Source organism: Salvelinus sp. IW2-2015, linkage group LG4q.1:29, assembly GCF_002910315.2.
Source record: "Salvelinus sp. IW2-2015 linkage group LG4q.1:29, ASM291031v2, whole genome shotgun sequence".
NCBI lineage: Eukaryota > Metazoa > Chordata > Actinopteri > Salmoniformes > Salmonidae > Salvelinus > Salvelinus sp. IW2-2015.
In genome coordinates this window covers 7,703,991-7,710,494 of record NC_036842.1, presented here as the reverse complement: position 1 = coordinate 7,710,494, position 6,504 = coordinate 7,703,991, and the positions used below count along the sequence as shown (strand labels likewise).

Here is a 6,504-nt window from a genome sequence, read left to right as displayed (position 1 = left end):
GGGGGTCAGGGAGCACTTGGGTTGGGGGTCAGGGAGCGCGTGTGTGTGTGTGCAGACCTCTAACTGAGGTACTTAGCTGCTAATGAGTGTGAACAGGAGCAGCCATAATGATAGGAAGGGAAAGGTCAACACTGGTCTGACTGAGACACAATGGAGGATATGAACGTGTCATTATTAGACAATGTGACATTGTTCTACCATTATTACTCTGAACACTGGTCTGGTAGCTAGAGATCATATCAGGCCTGTTCTGCCATCCTGGTCTTCCTTTACTACTATCCTTGTCTGGATCAAAACGTTAGCCTTCTGGCACACTGAACATTGGCCTTCTGGCTAACACTACAATGAACATAGGGTTCTGTGTGCCAGTAGCAAAATGGCATTCTAAATAAACGCATGGGATAAAGGCTGATCTGTGCACAAATCAGACCACCATACATTCCAAAAAAGGCATCCTTTAGGGCAGGCTACAAGTCTTAGGTCCAGAAGGAGTCGTCAGAGGTACTTTCAAGAGGAATAAGGAAGGTAGCTGTAGGAGCTCCAATCTAAATGAGTACGAGTGAACCGCGCTGTAGTCTGGTTTTAGCTAGATGTAGCAGGGGGACATCGATGCCCTGTGTGAGAGTCTGTGGTCTGAAGACGCGAGGTGAGATTTCACTGTGGGGTGACACTCTGCCATCCCCACGCCAGGACCAGACCACAGCTCCCAGCTCTAACCACTGACCAACAGGATGCACTGAAGCCTCACATGTCAGGATGAGAAGGAAGAATGAGGAAGGCTAGGTCTATCTATATCCGCACCAGTGTGCCTTCCTCTTTCCCATGTCTATGAAACATCAGAGGACTACCAGCTATAACAGCTCCGGCTTTGATACTGAGTTCCCCCTAAGTATGCCCTTCATACCTTGCATGTCCTCTCCTCCCCTCAGCCCAGTGCCCCTACAGCAACAGGCCCATGCCAGATTTAAGTGCCAAGTATTAAATTCTGCACTTCTGTGTACGAAATGTCAGAAATGTCCACGCATGCCTATCCAGGGCCTTCTGGAGGGGTAACGCACTGGGTTAGTCGGGGTAGAGTCAGGGTAGAGCCGGCACACACACTCCTTTTAAATGAAACCACGTCTTCCTCACAGTGAAGCGCTGTAATATAATATTGAATGAGTGATGATAACCTCAGTAATCTCAGTGATGCTCTGATGAAGTTAGCCTGGGGTGAACAGAAAGTAGCTGTAGGCCTGAATAAGTGAGATGTACAGAATAGAAGCTCCAAATAAAGAAGTATCTAACAGAAACACACAAGACAGAGTGGTTTTATTACGAGTCGCCAAACGCACTATTCTTAGCTTGGTGAAGCAGGGAGGGACAGTAGGAGCGGCACAGCTGACTCGTTTATCTCACACACACACACACACCCTTTGCGTCCTCTCCAACTGTACGGACCTGAAAAGAGTTGACGGGTCAAAGCAGCACGGCGGCCCATCATGCCTTTCACCGGCTCATCTCTCTCAGATCAGTACAGAAGAAGGGCGGGAGACAGAAATGAAGTCACTTCAGAGGACAGAGAAACAGCCAGGCAGTTAGGTTCAAGCCTGTAGATCTTGGCCCTGATATGTGGATTCTGGCATTTCTGGGCTTAAAATGGCAGTGTGCTATGCTGTCATGCATGACTAGCGGTGCGTAGGGCCTGCATGGTTATAATGAGCTCGGCCCACTGACGGAGCAAAGTGTAAATACTGCTGGGGTTTACACAACAACAAAAAAAACAGGCCCAGCTCCCTGTCTGATGATAGGCTGGGTCTACATCACTCGCATATCTTATGTCAGACAGTCTTAATGCCAATCATTTCTGGATGAAGTTGCAACCACAACGTTCACCTATCTGGCCCTGTGTCATATCGTCAGAGCCAACGTTGTCGCACGCACGACGTCATGTAATGCGTGTATCTTTCTCTAGCAACATATTCATCTGTAATGTCAGGTCATGTTAAATGTCCAAACTGTCCCATCAACACTATAGATACTGATCAATGAAGAACTGAGAGCGAGACACAGGTACACGCACTTCCCACTAGCCTACAATCTGTCGACACAAATTCACACCGACTTCACCAAGTAGAGAGTAAAACTTCTCTCTAAACCTCTCTAGAATGTGATAATCATAACCAGAAGACGACATCATCTCTCCCAACCCCCCCAAACACACACAATAACATCTCACTCAAATCCCCCAAAATGTTCTGACTCAGCGGTAGATGAGTAAGGAGTGGGGGAGGAGCTAGAGGCCATATTTCCCATCAATAAGACAGACACTCACAGCTAATAGGATCAGTGTTGACAAACCCTGGCCTCCTAGAACAGATGGAAACGGACAGAGAGAGAAAGTGCGAGAGACAGAGAGCAAGACGGGGTAATCGAGGTAAAGGAGAGGGGGAGGGGTTTAACTTGACCCTGTGGGGTGTTGTGGGAGGGGCGGTAAGAGCTGCTTTACAAGCTGGATAAATGTTGACGAGACATATGCTGAGAGAGGAGGCCAGGATAATGTATTTATAAAAGGGGATAATGAATATTAACGTCTAATAATGAGGTTATAAATGTATGATAAATGATATACACCACAGACATGAATAATGTATTTGTGAATAGAAAGACAGTGTATTACACATTTATAATATTTCTAACCCGTTATTGGAGGATGACAAGATAATGCACAATAATAACCTTGTAGGCCTGTATAAATTCATTGTTATCAATAGGCTAATAGTTCTCTCTTCATATTCTTTCTTTTCCGTCCACTTTCATTTTCTATTCTAGATCCGTCTTATCACTGTACTGTGTCACATGCCTATATGGAAAAGGCCTCTGGTTGGCCTGCACGTGCTTGCATAGCGAACACACAGACACACGTGTATTTATTCACACAGACACACACTGCAACGTGTCGGTGTCGGTGTTCATAGACTGCAAACAGCAGTGATAGATCTCTGAGAGAGAGAAGCGCTGGGCAGCCATATCCTGTCGGGTGTGTGTGGTGTGTGTGTGCGTGCGTCTAGGCAATCATGTTCATGACATGTTTACTATGGGTTGGCTATCAGATAAGCAGCTTTCCAATCAGCAGGACCTGAGCAGGCTAGATAGGTAGAGCCTCTCCTATGGCCTTGGGATGAACCATACTGCCTGGGACACCTGACAGTGACCGTCAGGGTGTTAGCAGAGTCATATATACCATAGAATGCAGTATGTCCTTTTTTCATCCAAAACCATGTTAAGGAATATGATTCTGTCTGTCAATAATGTAATAATATGGCTGTTAAGCAGGCAGTTAACCTACACATATACTGTGTGTGTTTCCTGTGTAGAGAGGTTGTGTACTGTATACTATACTGTACATATGGATGTGTGCCAAACAGATGTGTAACTGATCTTCTCTCCCAGGTCTGATCACAGCGACCCAGTCTTTTCTTCTCTCATTCGCTCTCTTCTCCCTTCCCTAGCTACAGCCCGCGAGGGAAGATTGCATCTTTTATTTATCACTTCTTGGCACAATTTCTGCTGTCATTCTCCATTGCTAGCATGCAGATTGAGCACTATGTGCTATCTTGTGCACGCTCACACACACACACAGCACATGTGTAGGTTAACTGCCTGCTTAACAACCATATCAATATTACATTATTGACAGGCAAAATCATATTCCTTAACACGGTTTTGGATGAAAAAAATGTCATACTGCATTCTATTGTATATATACACCTTATTATTTCTTCCCCAATAGAGAGTAGAGAAACTAGAGTACATACTGTAGCTGTGCTTTGCCTATTTATTGATTTGTATTTTATTTAGCATATATACTAGACAAAGACACAGGTCTGCCTGGGCCTACAGTATGTGTTATATAGTCAGCAGCCTGGCGCCCTGTTGGCACTGTGGCTAGGGCACAAAGCCCAGCCAAGCCACTGCGACACGTTCAGAGGGAGGAGGGGACAGGGAGGGATGGATGGCCATGCAGAAAATTACGTTTGCAGATTGCATTACAATTCAGATTAACCACATAGAGTAATGGGATTAGAACGCTGAACGCTTTCCCAGGGCGGGGACGAAGAGCCCTAATGAACTAACTAAGGTGGCATATGAGTTGGAATACAGAGGGAGCCCAGCAGGTAGCTCACCGTCAGGCAGGGGGTAAAATACATGGCCATGCGTTCATTTGAGTATATAGGCTACGTTTTGGTAGGTAGGGCCTGCTGGTGATTATTACAATTACGTGTCAGTGATTTCCTGGCGTCAGAACGTTTAGTAAAACAACAGTGAAAGAAACACACTTGACCCAATTAGCTGCAAATTGGTGCATATCAAGGTCCATTTAAAAATAGTCTATGTGGCTTTAAATCGCCATTCCTCCCACCCTTTTCCCAAGTATCTTATTTTTAACAAGCAGTGAAAATAAATTAAATACGCTTTTGTTGTTTGCCTTCCATTTGGAGGATGACAGGAAGCTGAAAAGACAAATGAACATGAAAATGGGAACAAAGTACCAAGGCTTTCATTCGGAATGCCTCACGGCTGTTTGATATGCGCACTGGGTAAATACGACACTCAGTCAAGGCTGTGTTACGAAAACATGAAATACTGCTATTTCGCAGCTACTCAAATACAAAATGCTTTGAATGCACGACAGGCTGCTGTGTTATTGTTTTACTAAAAATATTTCTAGTTATGAAATAGGTTGGCATATATGTAGAAAGAACTGTCAATTCAGCTGAGAGCGCTATGTTCTAGCTGGTTTAGCCAGAAAACCTCCCCCATGCCTTTCACTTCGGAAAATAAACACAGTCGACAAGGCTCAGCCCTGAACGTCTTCTCGGCATACACTGCCCAGAAAAGCATCGCCCCTTTCAGTTGAAAGTATATAAAAATACTATTTGAGGCTGGCTAAATGCATATATGAACCAAATGTTCGAATGCGAGCCAAGTATATGGGCACATTTATTAAATCCCACCGTTTACTTCCGTAATGGTTATTTTTCACCCAAGCAACAACAACAAAAAATCCCGTCATGCATAAGCAAACACATGTATTACGCTACATAGACATTTGGGCTAAATGTATCGGCATAGAACATAGACAACTGTGCATAGGCAAAAAATAGCTATTTCTATTGTTAGAGGAATACATTTAGGTTTTAGTAAAAAAGGAGCCTCGCCAACGTCTCCGCGATGTAAAAGCCCCCTTTGTCGCCTCATTCAATCCTTTGTTGAAACCTAATTCAACACACTTCCTTTTTCATTTCTTGGTGCTTTTGAAAAATATTTCAAACTCTGGTTGTTTGCCATGAAAACTCAATAAATAAAATAACGTTATTTTTCATACGCTTGGGTCCATCCACTCACCGACTTGCAATACGTTGTCCACACAGCCGCTCTCCAACAGAGCGATACCTCGTCTGAAAGGCAGCCGCGTCTCATCACTATTTTCCCCGCTAGTTCCACTCTCCTCCCCCCCCGTATTGAACGAAGAATACATGCAGATCTCCCGTTCACTCCTGGGGAACGACCAGTAAACGATCCTTCTCTGTACAGGCTCCGGGATCCGTTCAAAGCGCTCCTCTACCCGTTGAAACGGCCACTTCTCGGCCACTTTCCGGGCCGAGATATCCAACAGAGACTCCGGACTCAGGGTTTTGCTCGACCCACCTTGGGCCGTACCCGAACCGCCACATAACGTACCCCCGACCCGTTGTCCCTGTCTACAATTCGTATTATAACCCGGTCTACAGCAGAGCCGTTTGGCTGGGGGCTGCTGAACGCGCTCCGCCATGATAGCACTGCTTTAACATCAACGGCGGAAGTGAACCTACCATATAAACGGGATAAGGAAGGGAAAATGTTACACTCGAATCGATTGTTTGCCGTGTATGGGCAAATGAACCTTATTTGGGCATGATGGGCGGTCCTTTAACAGTGTTGTCAAATCCTCTTTGTGTTGACAAATGAAGAAAGGGGCGGGTCTATCCTGTTCTAAAAAAAGGAATGAAACGCGGAATTCCCGAACGTCGGCAAATCCTTTGTGAGGCGGACGGCTCGAACAGGAGCTGAGAGGGGCCGGGAAAACATTGGTTTTTCGTTCAGGATTTAAAGGCGGTGTAGGGAAATTGGTTGGCGTCCATGGATATTTCCCTCGTGATTGACGGACGGAGAAGGCATTCGTGGCCGCAAAACACGACAAGCAGAGGTGAAGGGGGGGTTTAAAGCGGGTGAATCCGTTGGGTGAAGACGGTGATTGTAACTGTCAGTTGGCCAGGCCTCGTGGAGAGGGGGCGGGCGTGCTGGAACACAGAGACGCCCTCTGTGACGTAGGCTACAGTTCCAAAGGAATGTGGTTATCAGGCCTGAAGGAGACGTTCCTTGTTGGGAAACAAAAGCTGTGTATTTGGATCATGGCACAGCTGATGGGGTCTCTCGCCTCCTTTAACCATAATGCATGTGTCTGGGGGGAAAAGACTGGAA

The 6,504-nt window shown here is 45.7% G+C and overlaps 1 pseudogene; it reads right to left on the bottom strand.

The window, feature by feature from the left end:
• LOC111962823 (zinc finger SWIM domain-containing protein 6-like) overlaps positions 1-6,260 on the bottom strand; it is a 59,245-nt pseudogene extending 52,985 nt beyond the window's left edge.
• Positions 6,261-6,504: the final 244 nt, after the last annotated feature.